The 22,998-nt window shown below is 37.1% G+C and overlaps 1 pseudogene across 1 annotated transcript; it reads left to right on the forward strand.

Annotated features, from left to right (window-relative positions):
* The first annotated feature begins 7,468 nt into the window (after window positions 1-7,468).
* On the forward strand, window positions 7,469-19,800 carry LOC149388569 (uncharacterized; annotated as a pseudogene). Its single transcript, XR_016300648.1, has 7 exons — window positions 7,469-8,011; window positions 14,767-14,919; window positions 15,010-15,119; window positions 15,835-16,066; window positions 16,171-16,461; window positions 16,902-17,233; window positions 19,180-19,800. The product of XR_016300648.1 is annotated as an uncharacterized LOC149388569 (transcript).
* Window positions 19,801-22,998: the final 3,198 nt, after the last annotated feature.

Here is a 22,998-nt window from a genome sequence, read left to right on the forward strand (position 1 = left end):
AATCTCGACGTTGCCCGAGAACAGTATCCATCGCGTACTGCTCCGCCTGGTCTATGTCAAACGTTTGGCCTGACTCCTCTGCTTGTCGCTGCATATCCTCGACTTGAGTCATAATTCGCGCCTTCAAACATATGTTAAAAAAATTATTAAGATTATCGAAACTTGATTATTAAGTAATTAACACAAGTAACTTACAAATGCTTGTTGCGCCCAAGCTGTCGTCCAATTGCCTTGATCATCTTGATGTTTATTCTCCCACGTGTTTAACGCCGAGGCCAAAGTCCCATCTTCCCTACTCTGCAGTTCTTATGAAAATATGAGTAATGTATTTATTACAAAAAAAATATTACAAAATTAGAATAAACTTACGTTCAAATGTCGATGAGCCAAAAAAGAAATCGACCCTTGTGTGGACTTCGTTTTCTTGTTCTTTGAATTGTCTCTGTTGCGAGTAGACTTTTTCTGCACATATTAAATTGCGTTATAATTCGATTTCATAGAAGATAACATAATTTTTTTGAATTATACATTACCTTCCAATCGTCAGTTGCGAACTCCTCTATCACCTTCTCCCAATCGTCTTTTTGATATCCTTTTGGGATTTCTTTCTTGGCGACATTCATTTGCCCACAACATTTGCCTAAGAAAGTCCCTGATAATCTAGACTTTTGGTTGCGCCTCATTCGCTTTGCATCGCGAATGATAGTCTGGTCAATCTGATGACGATAGCAATCCGCCGGAAGCAGCTCCTCGGTCTCATCATCCTTGTACACAAAAGTGTACTCGGAATGAAGTGCGCTCAGAATATTGCCCAACATCTGGGGCGTCACTTCGTTCCAATCACGAAGAGTGACCGGGATATGGACTTTCACCAAAGCGCCGACGCGGTTGTTGAATACTCCTACCTTTTTTATTGTTTTTCTTACGTCCTGGTAGAAAGTTTGGTTGATTGGGTCATACCTAACAACTTTCGCACCGGGTACCCCAAGCGCTGCTTTTGCCGAAGTAGAGCCGGTTGTTGGTCCCCTTGTTTTCTTAGGACCTTGGGAACCCGGTGTCTCTAGCGGAGACTCATCTCCACCTGCTCCTGAACGGTGTAGCGGAGACTCATCTCCACCTGCATCTGACATCCTGTAAGATGTGAACAATATTAGTAAATAAATATTAGTTTTCTGTTTAAAAAAAAACGTGGACGGCACCACGGATTTTATTATTAACAAACCTCACATATGGCGGAGGAAAACCGTGGTTACATTATATAGTAAATAAACATACAAAAAAGATATTAATCATTCATCATCATCTATGCCTATAATGTTAATATCATCTTCTATATCGACATCAACATCTTCTCCCTAAAAAACGACCTGTCTCTCATTTTCATCATTGTCTTCTTCATCATTGTCAACGACAGTCACTAACTCAGCTTCATCGATTTCATGTCGATGATTCAAACGCTCGATGTTTGACAACTCTATAGTCAATGGGATCGAGGCTGAGTTGGAGGGGTCAACTTCAGGAATGTCCCAAATCCCTCGATGATTGCATTCCTGGACGATTTCCCAGTCGCCGCCTTTAATAAGATCTTCGATGTAAAAAACTTGTTTGACTTGAGTCGCGAGTACGTACGGCTCCTCTTTAAACCACTGTTTCGCAGTATAAGCACTCGTTTCTCCAGTAGTCTTATCGGTGTGCACTAGTCGGTTTGCATGATACTTGTCACCGTACCAAATGCATTTGAACAATACAACACTACAGTTATGCCTATAGTTCACGACGATGACGTCTTCCATTCGACCATAGTAAGTGAAATCATCCACAAGTACACATACACCGCTATTTTGAGTGACTCGTTGATTATCGCGACGACGAGTGATGAACTTCACGCCATTTACAAAGCAGCTCGGATATTGATAGGCGACTTGAAGGGAACCGATAGAAAGCGAATAGAGCTCGCTAGACACGTCAGAACCATTAGCTTTCATATCAAAAATCTGACTACGAAAGAAAGCATTGATTAGCACTTGTGCGTTTATCAAAAAATTGCATTGATATTGTGTTATTACCTTCTTCTCAAACCAAATTTTGAACCTCTTTCTATGCTCCGCTTCAATATCGTGAACTCCAGATTCGCTCAAGAGATCCAAATGCTCGCTGTTATTAAAAACATTACTTCAATAGCAATATATAAAAAAGAATGAATTGAAACACATTCCCAACGATAACTTACGTCAAATATGGATCCACTTCAGGACAGTTGGTATAGATGTACCACTCCGCGTTCTCTTTCTGTTCATCGTCTAATACTATCGGTTTCATCATCCCATAAGGCACACACATCTCGGATCGAAAAACAGAGAGCTCTCGCACTTGAACTTCATCTATACTTTTTTTATCTTCAAGATACCTTGCAACGAACGTTAGAGCTTCTTCTACAACATAAGCTTCCGCAATAGAGCCTTCTGGTCTAGCTCTATTTTTGACAAAATGTTTTAACGTCCCAAGGTATCTCTCAAATGGGTACATCCACCGCATATGCACCGGGCCGCCATACAACGCTTCATCTGGTAGATGAATCGCCACGTGAATCATGATCGTGAAAAAAGCTGGTGGAAATATCATCTCAAGCTTACACAAGATCTCGATGATAGACTATTGCGCATTTTCAAGATCTTCTACTCTCAAGGTTCTCGAACTTATCAGCTTGAAAAAGTTGCAAAGCTCGGAGATCGTCTGATGTATTTCTTTTGGCACAAAAGGACGAATACCAACAGCCAACAACCTCTGCAAGATCACGTGGCAATCATGCGACTTCAAACCTGTGAGCTTTCCATCAGCAGTCACATTTTTCTTCAAATTCCCAGCGACCCCATCTGGAAATTTGACAGATTGGAGGAACTCGGTAAATCGCTGCCTCTGAACAAGGGTTAAGGTGTACGATGCTCGCGGTTTGTACCACGAATCCCCTTGTTTTTTCAAGTGGAGAGCGGTCTTGATGCCCAAGTCCATCAAATCAACGCCTTATCTGTGTCGTAGTTCTTCTTTTCTAAGCTGAGCAAGGTTCCGAGAAGATTCTCGCACACGTTCTTCTCTATGTGCATGAAGTCCATGTTATGCTTCAACTCCAAATCTGACCAGTACGGCAACTCGTAAAAGATGCTTTTCTTGGCCCAATTTAGTTCGCACTCGGCTCACTTTCGTTTTCTGCCCACGGAGCTAGCATGTTTGCCAGTTGTCGTGCAATAGACACTAGCCAACTGAGCGAGTATGTCTTGCGGAGTCAACTTCTCGGGTTTACTGCGTTTCTCGTGGCGATCCTTGTAGTGATCGGTGTTTTTTCTCAATCGGTGACGCATATGCAAGAATCGACGATGGTCGTAGTAGACGATCCTGTTTCTGACTTTCAAAGACGGCGTGTCAAGGTTGCACGTCGGGCAAGCGAGATACCCTTGGCCACTCCATCCCGATAAATAGGATCGAGCTGGAAAATCGTGAATCGTCCAAAGTAGCGCGACACGCAATCGAAACACTTCATCGTTGGCGCCATCTCGAACGCGGAATCCGGTCTCCCACAGTTCTTTCAGCTCTTCGACAATTGGCTGCAAGAACACGTCCATGCAACTAGTCCAAGCCGCACGTTTCGAGGCTCATGTTGTACGATAGACTCATTTCTCCGAACGGATTGAATCCATCTGCAACTAGTCCAAGCCGCACGTTTCGAGGCTCTGCAGCAAAGCCTGAGTATCTCTCGTCCAGGTTTTTCCACGTCGTACCATCCGCAAGATGTCGTAGAACACCAACTTCCCTGACGCGATCTCTTTCGTGCCACTGCATCAAAAGCGACGTGTGTCGAGACGCGTACAACTGCTTCAATCGATCTTTCAGGGGAAAATATCGCAAAATCTTTTGCGGTATCATTTTCCCAGTTGGCTTCCATCTGCTCTCGTTGCATACTGGGCACACGTCGACTTCCGCGAGTTCTTTTCGAAATAGGACACAATCGTTAATACACGCATCGATCATCTCGTATCCCATGCCAAAACGCTTCAGCTTCGCCTTTGCCTCGTAATGCTTCTCCGGAATTCGATTACCAGCTGGATGAGACTTCTTCAAGAGCTGCAAGAGTTCTGTAAACGACTTGTTCGTCCAATGGTTCGTGACTTTGAGGTGCATCAACGAAACCAAGAACGACAAAGAAGAAAACTCTTTGCATCCAGGGTACAATTCTGCTTCCAACTCGGCGAAGAGGTCTTCCACTTGCTCCTCTGCACGCACCTCGCTCTGGGTCGGCTCCGTAGCATCGTCGAAATCCTCGTGATCCCTGATATCCTCCACAGCACCGTGCAATCCTCCTATTCCTCTCTGATCTGTTCCTCCGATGGAATCTTCTTCATGAGGAAGGACGACACGCTCGAGCTCGCCGTGATGATACCATTTTGTGTAGCCTGGGGTAAACCCCTTGTTCAGCAAATGATTCCTGACAACCCCGATGTCGTGCCATCTCACGTTGTTGCAAGGTTTGCAAGGACACCGATATTTGCCAATTTCGTTAGGGAATCTTCTTGCAGCGCGAATAAACTCGTTAACACCGGTTTTGTACTGCAATGTCACCCGATTATTCTCCGCGATCCAATCTCTACTTGGATTGGACATTTCGCTGAATGAGAGCGAGAAATGAAAGTTTGGAAGAGTTATTGATAAAGGACGACGGAGAACACAATGAAAGAGAGATTATGAATTCTATGTTAATTATTTTGAGCTCGGATTGAATAAGTTGGGAGTTTTTAAACTAATTAATTCGAAACTCTACCGAAATTTCGGCAGAGTTTCCCCTTTTATACTGACAAACCAAAAACCTGCAAAATTATTTAAAAACATACACAAACCATCCAGAACTATCCTATAAATTATCTCAGCCCTAAACCGAACCTCCGTGGTTCGATCACAACATTTATAAATGAAAAATCGAAATAAACAAAATATCACAAACTATCAAAACATGTCACAAACTATTTTTCTTAGTTAAACTTACAATTTCATTTCATGTTAAATCAAATGAAACTAATCACAAATTCATTAACTTCATTTTAACTTAAACTTTATTTTATACTAAACATGTCACGAAACATCAAAACATGTCACAAAACACAAATAAAACTTAGATTTAACCTAAACTAATCAAATTATTAAACATGTGATTACAATTACTAATCAATTTCAAAGTAGCATGTTACAATTACAATTTTAATTTCATTAAATAATTTTAAACTAAACAACCTATTCATGTAATTATTAGACTAATTACAATTCCTAATTGATAAATTACAATAAATCAAAACTAATTAAAACAAAACAAATTTAAACTAAACACTAACCTATACTATATCACAAACTATGTCAAAACATGTCAAAAAACACTAACCTATACTATATCAAATTAATACTAATTAAGCTACACATATATATACAAATTAATTCCTAACACATAAACTTAATTTAATTAAAATTACAACATATACAATATACAATATATATTTACACATATACAAATTAATTCCTAACACATAAACTTAATCTAATTAATTCTTAACAACATATACAAATTACAATATATATTTACACATATACAATATACAATAAACAATAAATTAAATCTATACAATATATATTTACATATAATATATAAACTAATAATACCTAAACAGAAAAAAAATACTAACCTGGCCGGGACTCTCGGAGAAGGAAGGCTCGGTGGCTGGGACTCGGAGGCAGCGGGGCCGGGGCTGAGCGCACGGCGAGGTACGGAGGCTGTGAGCGCACGGTGAGGCAGAGAGAGAGCGAGGCAGAGAGGGAGAGAGGCAGAGAGGGGTTGAGCGAGGCGGAGAAGATGGCGGAGTGCGGCGGAGCTACTGCAGCGGAGTGCATCGGAGGCAGCGGCCGGGGCCGGGGCTGAGCGCACGGCGAGGTCCGGAGGCACGGGACGACTAATTGAGAGAGAGAGAGAGCGAGGCAGAGAGAGAGTTTAAACATTGAGAGAGAGGGAGCGAGGCAGAGAGAATCGTACCTGACGGCGGAGCGCGTTGGTGAGTCGGTGAGAGCGTTCCTGACGGCGGAGCGCGTCGGAGTGCGGCGGAGGTGGCGCGCGCGGCTTGGTGGAGGAGCTGCTGACTGAGCGCAACCAAGAAGGAGAAGAGAGAGAGAGAAGCGGCGGCGGAGCACAGCGGAGGGTGTGGAGCGCGGCTGAGTTGCAGAACTGGCCGGAGAGAGGTTTTTTTTTTTTTTTTTTAAATGGGCGACGTGAACTGGTGACGCAAGTGATTACACGCTCAAATAGTAAAATCGTAAGAACGAGAGTTGATCTCACGAAGATTGAGTTAACCAAGAATTTAATAAGCTAGCAACGAATTGAACTCAAGACTACGAAGGTGATGATTAACTATAAAAAGACAGATTAAATAAAATGCAAAATAGCACGAGTGAATGAATGATAGGAAGACAAGAGCTATGACTTCGCGAACTTTCCTATGAACGGGATTCTAAGAATTACGCACGATTTTTCGGTTTTATTTTTTCTAATCACGCTTGCGTCTAAGTATCGCTAACACTCTCTTGAGTATCTAACAATCGATGTCAATGTTCAAAGAAATATCTCTCGACCTCAAATCTTAAAAATACGACAAACATTGTGTTCAAGAGCGTACACATGACTCCATAGCAGTCTAGTTATCTTAGTAATTAGAAATGCACTACGGTGACAAAATTCTTGTGCACAATTATTCTCTCTCTCTCTCTCTCTGTTGAGTGGCTAAGCAAACCTAAAAATCATGTACGAAGTCGTGAGTCGCACACAAGCATTAAACATAAATCAAGCAAAGAATGATGAACAAAAAAGATACTTCAATCAATAAATTATGAATCCACATCCATATTCAAGCAAGCTAGACCATCACCTCATGGGAGATTAGTTCATGGCAACAAGAAAAATGAATGCATAAATTAATTAAATAAAAAACAAATTCCGTACAATAAAAATTAAACAAAGCGTAGAAAACGGGAGCGATTCTCAGCCAAGTTTGCAGGGACATTGGCGACATTAACATTCATAGCAAGAGTTTTGCTGATCAAGTCTAGTGTCATGACATTAAAGAGTAAATTGTGCCTCGGCGGTGGAAATTTGTTCAGATCATGCACTCCACATTGCAACAGCATAGTAATTTGAATAAAGGCCGCCAAGAACGTAGATAAAGAGATATCATCGGTAATAACCTGACATGAAGCACCGATTCCTGAGCCTCTCCTCTCTCTCTCAACTCAATTCTAAATCTTCTGTATGACAAAAGAACAACCGAAGCTCAAGTGTGAAACACGAAAAGAGCAGTAGCGTATCAGAGAGACGCCAAAGAGAAACTTAAGACGAACTAATGATATGCATATATAAGCATTACTTGTTCCGAAGTCTAGTGACAAAAACCATAGCTGTCGCTTTATACAATACGTTCTTTACCAAATCATATTTTCAAATGGAGAGAGCTGAAATGGAGGAGATGAAGGAAGAGCTGCTCAGGAAGGCGATGAAGGGCGATGTACAGAGACGACCCGCGGGCCCACACGGCGAAGATCACGCGGTCCGGGGAGACCGCGCTCCACGTGGCGATCTCCGATAGGCCGGAGGCCGTGGTGAAGGAGATCATCCTGCGCCACATGACGAATGCCAAAACGGCTCGGAAGGCGCTGTGGATGATGAACAATGGAGGGAACACGGTGCTACACCTGGCAGCGGCGATGGGGAACGTGAGGATGTGCCGGTGCATCGCCGGAGCCGAACCCTCTCTCGTCGGAGCTCGGAACTCCGACAGCGAGACGCCGCTGTTCCTGGCGGCGCTGCGGGGGAAGAAGGAGGCTTTCCTTGCCCTTCATTTCCTGTCTCCCTCAACGGAGAACGCTTCTTACTGCAGGAAGACCAAGGATGGCCAGACGGCTCTCCACTGCTCCATCGCCGGCGAGTATTTCGGTGAGTACTGGTCTTTATTTCTAGCTACCCACTTTTACTTTAATGCACAGATAAATAAGTACATAATCAAAGGTTTAGAATTTGACCATACGCTTTACTTTACGGTCGTAAAATATGATTCTTTAGCTATTTCTTCTAGTCTTTCATATTTTATGTTTCATAGTCGGTCAAATTCTATTTATAGAAATGTGCAATTAAAAAGACTTTCTATTTAAAAAAATGAAACTTATAAATATATGTAAAATAATACGTTTATTATTGATAGTGTTTGTATATAAATGAACGAGAGAGAGAGAGAGAGAGAGAGGGAGAAAGATTTGAGAATGAAGATGATCAATGTGATCGGAGATAATTTCTTCATCGATCTTTGCAGTGTTAACTAACTGCGTTTTATACAAGCTATACAAAGCTTAACTAACTCTAACCGCTTCTATCTAATTATTACAGTATTCACTAATCTAAACTAACTCTAACAACCCAACGTGGCTAACACTAGCTACTCTGTTGCCGTGACTAGCACGCATGAGTTGAGATAGCTACCCTTCATACCGTACCATGTACGCTAACTAACCCCTTTTGACTGTAATAGTTATATTCAGCCACGTGTTCCACACAGGTCCGGCCTAACCATAAGGATCGTAAAGTATTTGCTTTAGGGAAATGAATTTAATTAGTAGTAATTTTGATGCTTTGGACAAAAATAGTAGCAATTATGTTTTTGGACACGTTTACTAGTAACTGTAAACTGATATATCTATAATTGTTATTAATTGTAGACTTGTAAATCTACAGTTTATGACAACTGTATACTTTGATGTCTACAGTTACTAATAAAAGTATCTAAAAACATAGTTGCTACTCTTTTGATCAAAATTATCAAAATTATTACTAGTCGATGTCATTTTCCTTTGCTTTAAGCCCGCTCATCAAGAAAAAGCCCACAAATATTTTAAACTCACATTCAGTACAATATTAAAATAGAAATAAAGACACATTCTCAACCAAAATAAGAGTGTTTGATAACTCGTTTTTCATTATCAACCAAAATATTAATTTAGACAATTCTATTAGTGTAAAACAAAGAGATAGTGTTTTGTGTCCATTTTTACCCTCTTTTTTTCTTTTCTTTTTTCTAGTATTTTTTTTCTCAGCGTCTGGTATATATCAAGGAATTTGGGTTTGTTTGACGATTTGTTGACATATATATGTCAACAAATGACAACACTGAAAAGTTTATAGATTCGTTGACATAGATGTCATCAAATGACACAATTTGTTAACATGTCAACAAATGACATAATTTATTGATATATATATATATATGTCAACAAATGACACGGTTTGTTGACATGACATGATTTGTTGACATATATGTCATTAAATGATAAAATTTGTTGGCATATAAATCATTAAATGACACAACTTGTTAGCATATATGTCAACGATTGGCCTGTGGATGGAGAACGAGGCAGGGAACACTGTGCTACACCTGGCAGCGGCGATGAGGAACGCGAGGATGTGCATGTGCATCGCCAGAGTCGAACCCTCTCTCGTCGGAGCTCGGAACCTCGAGACCGAGACGCCGTTGTTTTTGGCGGCACTGAGGGGGAAGAAGGAGAGAAGGAGGCTTTCCTTGCGCTTCATTCCAAGTCTCTCTCACATGAGAAGGCTTCTTACTGCCGGAAGGCCAAGGATGGCCAGACGGCTCTCCACTACTCCATCGCCGGCAAGTATTTCGGTGACTAGTCTTCTTTCTCCACACATTTACTTTACTGCACAGATAAATATACAATAAAGTCTTAAAATTTGACCATACGCTTAATGTTGTTTTCATTTTATTTCATAATGACAAAGTTCCATCAACGTAACCAAAATCACATAATGTTTTCTCTTTACAAATATACTTCGTTACAAAACTAAACTCAGATGATATCTTTCCCTTTGATCGCATTCTAAAGACTGGAGAGGGTGGTTAACTGATAACAAGTACGTACCAAAACAAAGTAGCCCAATCGCAAAATTTTAACTAGCGAAATTATCTTCCTCATCCCTAGATTTTATGTAAATGATGCATTCACGCCTTATATCGGCCACAATCATTCTCGTAATTACTTGTTCATTATTATTTTTTTACTTTATTTGCTTGGTTATTATTAGACAAGCCTTATATTTGATTAATTATTAAACATGAGTCCCTCAATCAATATTTTGGTTAAACTTTTTTGCATTTAATTTATCAAAATAAGAATTTGTTGCGAGTAGTTATTCCACTTGCTCCTTTCAATGTTCTAAAAAAATAGCTCACCACCCCGCACTAAATATAATTTACTAAAAAGAATTAACTATTAATTAAATTTAATTTACTATGGACTGATGGGATATTTTTGTAATATTTGGCTATTTTTTTTAAAAGAGCATTAATTATTGGGCTACTAGCCTTATTTTTCTTTATAAAAAATTGGTATAATAATTGTAGATATACATGAGAAATGGGGACCCAAATTGATTAAGAATAAAATAAACCTATATATACCTATTGATAAGTGAGATTCATTCACACTTATCTATGACTCTTAGATAAGAATCGAAGCTTGTTCTTAATGTTTTTGATATTATTTTGTAGTTTTTATTGCATTTTCAGGTTTGAGAGAGTATGAGAAGGTTGTGGTGCGAAAACGGGCTGAATCGGAGCTAAATCGAGCAAGTTATGGTCATTTGAAGTCAAGTCAACAAAAGTCAACGATGGTCAACGACGGTCAACAAAAAGTAAGCGTTTCAAGGTTGGCGCGCCGCGCTATTTAAGGGCGCGCCGCGCTATTTAAGGGCGCGTCGCGCCCTGGTGACTAAATTTACACCCGAGAGCTCGAGCGGGCAACACGCAAGAGAGGCGCGGCGCGCCGTTATGTGGCGCACCGCGCCTTCAGAAAATTCACGAGTGGCGCACCGCGCCGTTATGTGGCGCACCGCGCCAGTTGCTTTTTCAGCACTTTTTGGAGCTCGTCTTTTAGCTCATTTTTGGCCCTTGGATCCCATCCAAGGGTCCATATTTGCTCCGAAAACTTTTCCTAAACCCTCATATACACTTATTCAAAGAGGAAAAGAGGAAGCTTTAGCATAGAACACTTTTGTTTTGGTTTTGAAACTTTAGAGAGAGAAATTGAGAGAGAGAAAGCTAGGGTTTGACACCCATTTTGCTCTTGAGCTTGGGAGTGAAGAAGAAGAGGGAGAAGTGACAACCTCCATCATCCTCATCACCTCCATTTGTTCACTCTTAACTCTATCTCTTTTATTTATTGTTCTTTACTTATTTACTCCACTTTTTGCTTGTTGAACATATTTTAAGCTTTCAAGTATTCTATTTGGGTTTTGTTGATTACCTTTGTCATTTGAGCATTGTGATAAGTTTATTGTTTTATCTAAGTGGAATATTGAAGTAGTGCTTGAGTTTTATGATATATTTATTTGGTTGTTGAGATTAGCATTCAATGTCTTGTTTCTTTATTGTTTTGCTTCTTTTACTTATTTCAATTTTACTTTGTTTATTCTTAATCATGAGTAGCTAAGTAGATTTGGGGTGCGATGTAGTTGAGTAGTTGAGTTGGTTGGTCAAACATTTGGATTAGATTGGTGCTTCATGGTTGGGTTGAGAGTGAAATTCTATGGGTATGGGGCGTGTGTTAGCGCTAATTAGAGTAGCTACCTATTTAGTGAATCTTAGACGAGTTTAGACACCGAGAGGTAATAAACGAGTGAGCTTTACCCATCCCATCTTCAACCTTCCTAGAGCTATAGAAAGACTAGGGGATAGTCGTAGTTGATTGAAATCCCGGGCTAAATGCGGTTTTGTGCTTTAATAGAACCCAAACCGAGAGGTGTAAGTTCGACACATAGCTAGATTCCTAAAGACTCGAGAGAGATTAGTGAATGATATAGAGGGATTGAGACTAAGTTTTAACACTCTAAACCCGAGCTTAGAATCGTACCAAGACCGATCGACTCGATGAAATAACGAAATCGCGCCCCTTCCTTTTAACTTGTGTTTAAATATTGTTTTCACTTTTGTTTACTTTTCATCTTGTTCTCAAAACAATCAAAAACTCCCATTTTTCATTTTCCATAACTCGAAAAAGAAAGCTAGTGAGTTTGCTTCGGAAATAGTCTAGAGTCCTTGTGAGATCGATATCCGTGCTTTTGCACTCTATTACTTGACGACACGTTCGCTTGCGTCGTGAGATTTCTCTAGTTGAGAAAATTCCCATCACCTATATATATTATATCTATTAGGGTAACCTAACAAGTAAAATTTAATCAAAATCTAGAGTAAGTGATAATTTTTTTAACAATTATGATATGTCTAGTTTCATTGTTGTCATTTTGGTATATAACATGAAAAAGTTAACGAAGATGTCTGGTAAAAACTCGTCCAACAGAAAAAGGCCAAACGCGACGGAATACGGGAAATGAAATCATTCTCCGTCGTCGCGAGACCAGTCTCTGAACAGCTACAAGCAAGACTCGAAAAAGCCCCGTCGACAATAGAGTGAGACCTAACCACCCTAGACAGGCCACGCGAGCCATAGGCAAGACCAAGCCCAAAAGGCAAGTCCTGCGGGCTACAAGGAGGTCCAGCTGTCAGAGGCAAAGTCCTGCGAGCCACAAGCGAGATCTAGCCCGAAGGGTAGGTCCCGCGGGCTACGAGCAAGTTCCAAAATCAGAAGCAAGCCCCACGAGCCACATGCCAGACCCAGTTCAAAGGACAAGTCACGCGGGCTACAAGCGAGGTCCAGCATCAGAGGCAGGCCCCGCGAGATCCAACCCGAATTGCAGGTCCCGCGGACTACGAGCGAGGCGCAGCCGTCAAAGGCAAACCCTGCGAGACCCAGCCCAAAGGGCAAGTCCCGCGGACTATGAGCGAGGCCCAGTCATCAAAAGCAAGCCCCGCGACCCACATGCAAGACCTAGCCCGAAGGGCATGTCCCACAAGTTACAAGCTAGGCTCAGCCGTCAGAGGCAAGCCAGCGAGCAACATGCGAGACCTAGTCCAAAGAGCAGGTTTTGCTGCCTACGAGCGAGGCAAAGCCATCAGAGGCAGGCCCCCGCAAGCCTTATCAAGACCCAACCTTAGGGCAGGTCTCAAAGGCATCACAAACTACAAGGCCCGCCTCGCGGCCTATGGTCTAGCCGACCAATGGCGAGACCCGCCCTCAGACGAGCGACCCCCTCCCCTACCCACGGCGAGGCCCAGAGGCCTTCGCGCGAGGCCTCCCAGCGACATCCCGCCCGAGGACTCTAAAAAATTATGCCAAAGTCCCAACCTATATGCCTATAAATATGAGCTCTTTTTCCTCATTCTGTAAGTCATTCACAACCTGAGAATACTAATACTCTTTCTAGACTACTCTAAATACTTCTGAGCTAACGAGGACATTTTCTCGGTAGAACATTACACCAACACTAATGTTAAGTATCGGAGAGCGCGAAGATGGGAAACCTTTCGCACCCTTCTAGTTCACTGTTTATTTCCTCACATGATTTGAGCTGGAGCGATTCCCGTCTACTCCAAGAGGTCGGTGATCTCAAGCGTTTAACGACACCAGCCTACGTGCAACCTCAGGATCTGATCCTGAGTTGAATAGTTAACGGTTCTCTAGTGTTGACTCGAAATCGAGCGTTAACAATGTCTAATAAACGATAAATTTTTAAACAATTAATCAAAGATAAGGCTATTCCAACCAGAAACAAATAACTGGTGGTATAATTGTGATTGGCTTCAACATTGTAATATGATTATAAATGCAACATTTGGAAAGTTGGTATTAATTATCCCTATAGTATAAAATAAAAAGAGAATTGTCATATTGATTTTTTGGAGTGTTCGGTTTTGTCCGATCTACATATATATATATATATATATATATATATATATATATATATATATATGTATATATATATATGTATGTATCGGATCGAACTGATTTAAATGGTTTGTAAAAAATAAAATTGGACGTGACCAAATATAAAAATAATTCCAATTGCACCAAATTATTTTTTATTGGTCCAATCCAGTTTGGTCCGACTATAGACTTTTTGGATGTTTGTTAATTCTAGAAAGTTAACTAGAAAAATTAACTCAATAATAAAATTATTTGAGTATTTAAGTTAATCACTAAAGTTATTAAGTTTCAATATTTTAATTAACTCTTTTGCTAATTTAATTTACTACGAGATTGGTCTTATTTAATCTAAACTACGGTTTTGATATCAAAAACCTGAACAGCCAGCTGAGACCCGTTTAAAAATCGCAATACATAAACCCTTTTTTTTTCCTAAATGTTTAGATTTAGATAAATATGTTTAAACGTAGTTTTCCCCATGGAGAGGATAAATATTATAATTTAGGAACATATTAATTGTTGTTATGGACCCTAATATCTTTTTGTGTAAAGTTTGATTATTATATTAGCTTTCTTTTTTATACATAATCCTGTTAGGACCGTAAGGGTAGTATTGTAATTACGTATTATTAGTTAGTTAGGCCGTTTAGTATAAATAAGAAGTGAGGGAAAGAGAAGGGGGATCGGAAAAGTATCGGAAAAGTATTGGAAAGATTAAGTTAGGAAGTTAGTTCAATTTGGAGAGCACGGACCTCTCGAAAAGTCCGATATCTCATTGTAATAGTTTCATTCCTATTCGAAACAATAAAAGAAATATCTCGGGGCGTATCAAGTCCCTTTTCTAATCCTTTTTTCTTATAGATTTGGCGTTCCAGATAATTCAACTGTACGGAGAAAGTCTTATAGACTCTGCGGACCAGCATGGACATACGCCTCTCCATGTATTGGCAAGTAAGCCATTTGCCTTCAAGAGTAGTAGCAACCTTGGAGGATGGCAAAGCATTATTTATCATTGTAAGTCTCACACCAAGATCATTTGTTCCGTACTACGTACTATTGGGATCAAACTAAACACTATACTAACTGTGGTTGTAATTTTGAAAGGCACAACTGTGGATATACTCAAGCCGGAAATAGATGATCGTACACTGATGATGAAGAAAATCGAGCAAGAAGAGGAATCCGCTAATTATCCGCCCACTTGCAAGATTTGCGTCAATGTATTTCAGTTGGTGATGAGATTCGCCAAAAATCGTATGCCAAGAGTATTTGAAACTATTAAAGGTGATGTAGCTAAATAGCTAATTTAAAGTTATAGATTTGCAATATAATCACGGTTTATCTTAATTTAGTGAGATAACAAAAATGTGCAGCAATCTGGTTTTAAAAAAAAACTTTGATCCTAAGATTATTTTTTTTAAGTGATAAATTGCTTATGATAATCGTAAAAAAAAATTAATTTTGCCTGTAAAAAAAAAAATTTGAAAACGTAAATTTGATTACTTTGCTGAAAAGTTGAAACTTTGGTTATTTTGCTAATCAATAAGTTTCAAATGGTTATTTTGTACAATATTTTCACTAATTATCATCTTTCTTTATTAAAAAAAAAACTAATTGATAAAGAATATTATCAAAGTTGTAAGTTTTTAAACAAAACTGTCAAAAGTTAATTAGTAAAATAGCTAAAATTTGACACATTCCGTAATTTATTTTTATAGTCTAAATTATTTGACATCGTATACAAGGTATCTGCCTCCTTAAATAAATTTATGGACACGGACAAACATTTTATTGACGTAGGATACAAGGTAGAAGGTAGACTCTTTAATGAATTTAGGGACAGTTGCGCTTTTTTGTAAATTTTTAATATTTCACTAATTTTATGTAAACTTTGGCTATTTTTGTAAAAAATTATTAGATTCTAATTAGATTAATTTTATTTCGTTGTTAACATCAACCAGTATGGTCTTATTCGTAGAACACCTTAACTTACCAGTGACCATCGGAACAAAGGCTCACGCTCAACAAATAGGAGCTGATACAGAGAACCCAAGCACGGAACAACCTTCCAAAGCCCAAAAGCTCTTTCCTCCAAACTACAACACATGTTTCAACTTTTTCAAGATTGTTTTCGAGGCTTTGCTCGTCATTCTCGGATTCGGTACATTCAAATTTTAGGATCTTCTAAGGCCAACCAAGGTTTTGCCTGACAAGATATCTTACTTGTTTTTTTTTCCTGTGTGGACATGGTTTGAGGTATTCAAGGATCTTTGATAATGAGAGTCCGGCAAAAGAAAGAGAAACACGTGTGGTCAGTCCAAGTGATGAACGAACTCCTGAACGATGCTTCTAAATATGAATACCATGACAGGGGAGCCGATCCCCGGGCAGTGCAACCGACGCGGTCCCACAAAGAAGACGGCGAGACTAACCCGTATGAGATCGTCGATGGCGACGATACTACTTTTCCGGATAGTACATTTGATCAGCCAATTAAAGAGGCTATGACCTCTGTGGATTCTTCGAAAAACGGAAATAACGGCAATGTCACACGAAGTAAAAGTAAGCTACACAATTATCAACTTTTATGCTAAATAGAGTCTAGCTCAAAATAAATTGGCGGTGAGATTAGTAACTCATGATCTCTTAATATACATTACCCATCTTTCACATTTTTCGATGCAACATCTTTAAGACGATGATATGTCAAGACCTTCTATGGCATTTCCCCCAAACGGAAATAATGGTAATGTCACACAAAATAAAAGTAAGCTACACAATGGTCAGCAACCAAGATGTCTCAGCGTATTACGAAGCATGTTGCAAGATATCTTGTCAAGACAGATTTGTCGCTAAAAAATACGCCATTAACACATGTAACAACAGAGACAAAACTAGAAAAATATAGCAGACTGTCATTTTCTTTTCTTTCACATTTTTTGGGTTCCAAACGAACCCTTTACTAATTGGTTTTTCTACGCGGCGTGCTGTGGCAGGGCAAAGAGAGGACATGAATGAGTCGACGATATTGATAGCGGCGAAGAACAGGGTAAGCGAGATGATGGAGAGGATACTTGAGTTGTTTCCAGAGGCGATACATGACGTGAACGCGCAAAAGAAGAACGTGGTCCTGCTCGCGGTGGAGCACAGGCAGCCGCAAATGTTGGAGTTGCTCGTGAGCAGAAGGATATTCACCGACAAAATATTTCAGCAGGTCGACAACGAGGGCAACAGTGCTCTCCATCTCGCTGCCAAGCTAGGAGCCTACATGCCCCGGCAAATCCCTGGCGCCGCTCTCCAGATGCAATGGGAGATCAAATGGTTCGAGGTAAGCTTTTTTTGCCTTGTTTACCACAATATATCCTCTTCCATTTAAGTGTTTGGTGTTTATAATCAGCCTATTATTCCATAAACTCAAATAAAATTAAACCAAGTTTTTATTTTTGGTGTATTTTTAAATTTTCTTTTATATTTTTCTAGCTTATGGTACCGTTGAATTCCATTTATTTTCATCAAAATCGATAAGAATTACATATTAAAAAATTATATAATATATATATAAATATAATATTAATTACCTAGTGACTTGCAACGAAAATAGAAACTAATTACCTAAAGTCAACGTTGAAAATTTCCAAATACATAACAATTAATGGCTAATATCTTTCAAAATCTGCTCAACATTCAAATTTCAAATTTGAAAACTTCATTATTCGGTTTTAATATTTAATTCGATTTTTTTTTTTAAAAATGCCTAATTAAAATAGCGTAAGGACAAAAAGGTAAAACTAAATCAATTAATAAGCTGCCACGTAAGTAAGATGGCTATTTACGGAAAATTAACGAAACGTTGGCTAAAACCAAATTGCTAGTGTTTTAGATGGCTAAACAGCTAATTATTTGTATTAAAAAATTATATAATATATATATATATATATATATATATATAAATATATATATTCGATGATTCAAAAGTCTTTGATGCTATCATCAAAATTCATTGAATTTTATCTAATACTTTTTTTGTTACTATATATATTTTCAATGATTTCAGCTGTCTTAAAAAACAAAAACATAAAATAGTTTTGGGATGAAAAATAAATTCTAAATTTTATGTTGTGATGGTGGACTTTGTTGTGTTATTTATGGAGAAGGATAAGATTGTCCATAATATTTTTAATATTTTGAAGACATTTTGAGAATTTTGAAATTTAGTGTGGTAGTTGGTTGGTATGTGTATATATATTTGCGCAAAAGGATGCGCTTGTTTGCATAGAAAATAAATATGAAATACTTGGATGTATTAAAATTCATTTTTCTCTTAAAAAGTAAATAAAGAAATCTGCATGTCTCTAAAAGTAATACAATAAAATAAATTTGCTGAAATAAAAGTACACTTTTAACCCAAAATATGAATATATCGCCCCTCTTCCAAAAATATGATAAACCATTTAGAAATTATGAGCCATTATGAACTTTCCAAAATTGTGAGCTTTTTAAGAACCTAATTTTTTTTTTTTTTTTAAAAGTATAAATAAAAGAGTAAAAAATTTTTAAAAAAAAAAGAAAAGAAAAGAAGAAGTTATTTATGCTCAAAACAGTAAACCATTTTTAATCCAAACAAAATTATATGAAAATAAATCTCTCTTCATTGATAAAAAAAATTATTATGATTAATATTTTAATAAGTATTAAGATATTTTGTATTGTAAATTGATATAATTAATATTTAATTTTTTTAATTACTAATAATTTTTTATTATAAAATAATAAATATTTAATGTTTACTTAGTTTTAAAGACAAATTACTAAAAAAAATCGTATTAAAGAATGATATAATTAATGTTTGATTAGTTTTAAAAAAATTTAATAAATTTTAATTATATAAATGAGGAGAGATATTTTTTCTTTTTAATTTTTTTGTATTATAAAATAATAAAATTGATGTTTAATTAATTTTAAGAAGAAGAAAAAAGTAGTTTTTCATTAAAACTGAACTTGACACGTCTTTTTCCTTCCAACTTAACGGTAAAAGTATGTACAGTGCAACTAAAACGTAATATTAAGTATTTTGGCCACCGAGGAAAAAGATTAATTAGGTATATAAATATGATTTCGAAAAAAAATTAAGCATTTTTAACGTCAATAACTCTAAAAAATATTTAGAGAAGACTATTCTTACCATTAATTTTTTATAAAAATAAAATAAAAAAAAATTCATCAAATTCATTTACGCTTGACTTTACAAGACTCATATATCATCCATAACCACAGTTCGTGAAGAAATCAATACCGCTGGGCTTCTTCGTGCGGTACAACAATAAGGGCGAGACAGCGAACGAGATCTTCACGGAGAGCCACACGAAACTGGTGAAGGCGGGCGGGGATTGGCTGACCCACACGTCGCAGTCGTGCTCCGAGGGTGGCGGCCCTGATCGCAACCGTGGCCTTTGCGACCTAACCACCTTCCCTGGCGGCATGGACGAGTCCAGCGGCCGCCCAAAGCTGGAGGACCGCCCCGCCTTCGAGCTCTTCGACATCACCTCCCTCGTCGCCCTCTCCTTCTCCATCACCGCCCTCGTCATGTTCCTCGCCATCCTCACCTCGCGCTACCAGGAGAGGGACTTCGCCCGAGATCTGCCGTGGAAGCTTCTCATCGGCCTCACTTCGCTCTTCGTCTCCATCGCTTCCATGCTCATCTCCTTCTGCGCCGGACACTTCTTCGTGCTTCACCACAAGCTCAAGTTCGCGGCTTTTCCGATGTACGCCATCACGTGTCTCCCCATTTCGTTCTTCGCTCTCGCCCAGTTTCCGCTTTATCTTGATCTCATTACGGCTAATTTCAAGACGGTTCCTCAGCGTACCTACAAGCTGGCTGCTCTCTCTGCTCCCTAACTATATATATATATATATATATATATATATATATATATATATATATATATATATATATATATATATATATATATATATTGGTTTTTTAAGTGTGTCTGTTATGTACTTTTTTTCAAAAGTTCTATTTTGAATCATTGTGTGCGGGCATGAGATAGCATGCCTGATCCATTTAGTAAAAGATCATGTAATAACAACTGATGGTTTCCATTAAAAAAATAAGACTACTAATTTTATATTATTCCATGTATACCGTTTTATATATTTGAGCCAGTTAATCAAAACGCTGGAGTTTCATTTAAATATCGTTTCAATTTATTTTTTATTAAAGCCTAATTTCATTTCATGTTGCTAATGGAATAAATTATTGAGATTTGTAAGTAACTAGGCCACTTTAAACATGTGATTTTGGATCTAGCCTATGTTTGACAATTTTTAGGAATATAACCAAATGGCTTATGTGGCAATAATTAAGGTCTGATTTGCCCTTATTTATTAACAAATTCGTCACTTTCTCTCTCCTATTTTTTTCAAATAATTTTTTTTGCATCAAAACTTCAAAAATTCGTATCTTTCTCATACGAACTCGAAATTGAGTGATTTCAGATCATACAAATTTGTGGCGTCGAGATCTTCAAAAATAGACCCATTGTGTTTGATGAAAAATTATGTTTAATGCCTCATAGTTACGTTTCCATTTATTTTTTTTGATAATTTCAAAAATTTCCAATTATTTCCATATTTAAGGTAGTAACATGATTTTTCTACATCTATGTTATTAAACATGATTTTTCATCAAACACAATAGATCTATTTTTGAAGATCTCGGCGTCACGAATCCGTAGGATTTGAAATCACTCAATTTCGAGTTCATATGAGATATATATAGTTTTTTGAAGTTTTTATGTAAAAAAAAGTGTAGGAAAAAAATAGGAGAGAGAAAGTGACGAATTTGTTAATAAATAAGGGTAAATCAGGCATTAATTATTGCCACATAAGTCTGTTGGCTATTTTACTAAAAGTTGTGAAACATAGGCTAAAAACAAATTTCATAGTTTCATTTTGACTATTTCGCTACAATGCCCTAAATTATTTTGTACCTAATTTACCTCATTAATTAAGTAATTATATTTATTTCCAAAATAATAAAAAAATAAAATAAAATCGATTTCCTGATTAGTAGTATATTAATAACTTATTTAAATATGAATTTATTTACTCTCTCTCTCTCTCTAAAAGCATCACTCTCTCTCATTCTCTCTCCCCCTTTCGGATGCAGTATCGGAACATCCGAATTTCGCGAAGCAGTAGTTTTTTACTCAAATTTCAACGTTTAGGATTCCAAAATGGTGGTTCTTCTATTATTTTTTTTATATTTTTGCTTGTTTTTGTTATATTCTTTTTATTTTCAGATTTTAATTAGTAAAAAAAAAAATTAGAGAATTCATTTTCTTCCGTGATTGTTCTTCGTCTTTCCAAGCTCTTTAGTCTACATCATTTTTGGAACTAAATGTTTATCAACATGTTTGTAGCAGTAACCACGTTGCACTTGTATGACAGTATGTAGACCAACTCATAATAATTTACATATCAATTTGCGAATATATATTAACCTCTTATAATTTTAGCTCTATTTAATTTATTTAATACATTTAATGCTTCTTCAATAATTGGTCTTTCTTAAAAAAAAATAAAAAACTTCATTTATAGATAGCATCCAAAAATTGATTATTCTTTAAAAGGAACTTTTTTATTTATAAGAAGATATAATTTTTTTTTTTCATTCTTTCTGACAACAAAAGAATTATTTATTTTTTACTCTTTTTCTTCATTTATCTATCTCACACATATTCTCTTATTTCAAACTCTATTTTTCTATAAATAGATGTCTGATAAACAGAAGACGTTTCTGACCTAACACTGTAAAAAAGAAGCTTTGGATTATTATTTATAACTTGGCCTTTGAGTTCTTTTTGTTTAACATTCATCTAATATTTACATTCAATTACACACTTATCCCACTTATTTTCCACAACCTAATATAATGAAATAATCGCGTTTGGGACAATATTTTCCACAACCTTTTTCCAAAAAAATAATGAAATAATCGCGTTTGGGACAATATCCCACTTATTTTAGACAAAGAGCTTAGAAAAGTATTAAATTTACATTCAATTACACACATATATATATATATATATCATATATATATATACATATATACGCGGTGCCTTGGGCATGGCTCAAAGCTAGTATTAATATAAAAATCTCAATATTTACAATTCAATTTTTTTCTTGAATTTTATTGTAAAACAATAAAGAGAAGAAGGAGAAGAAGATGACTTTTTTATATTTTTTTTAATAAGTAAAGGGATATGTGCAGTGATATATATTTGGAGTTATGACGGTCGTTTCGAACCCATAGAAGAGAAATGGAAATGGAATCCCTCGTATTTCTCTTGTGTTATTCAGATTGATAAAAAAAAAAAAAATTAGGTGAGAAATTTTATAACTAATGAGTGACTTCAATTTTCGATGGAAATTTGGGTGGAAATTGAAATCCATTTAAATTATACATGCGGGGACTACGTTTTGTGTTTATTTCTTCATTTCCCCTCTTCTTTCTCTCTCATTTTTCATAACTTCCAAACCCGATGTAGATTTTTAATTTTTCTTCTTATTTTTCATTCAATGTTCATTTCCCTCATATATTAAATTTCCCTTGCATTTTTTTGGGGGGTTTTTTTTTTTTTTTTTTTTTTTTTTTTTTTTTTTGTGTGTGTGTGGATCTTAAGGGAATGCGGGCCATATAGTTCAATAATGACAGTTAAATTAGACTTAGGTGAAAATTTAGTGTAAAAAACTTTGTTGGGTGTTATGCTTTAGGGTGAAGTCCTCGATTACATTATTAAAGATTACATAATGCCTAGGTTTAAATTCGAGGCTATGAGATCAATAATTTGTCATTAGGCACTAAGTTGATTGGTGAGATGGTATCTGCCAATAATTTATTTTAAAACAAAAACTATTTCAGAAATTAGAGTTAGTGCCTCTGCTAACCCGCTTCAAAGAACTACCTTCAACCCAAAACTCGTGTCAAATCAAGCAGTGTTTATTCCAATTCAAAACTCTATTTCTAACACTAAAAAAATATTATTTTTTTATCTATTAATTTTGATAGTTTTAACAACTTTATATATA

Source organism: Urtica dioica, chromosome 8, assembly GCF_054948205.1.
Source record: "Urtica dioica subsp. dioica isolate 48M chromosome 8, U.dioica_male_clone48M_v1_H2, whole genome shotgun sequence".
Classification (NCBI taxonomy): Eukaryota; Viridiplantae; Streptophyta; class Magnoliopsida; order Rosales; family Urticaceae; genus Urtica; species Urtica dioica.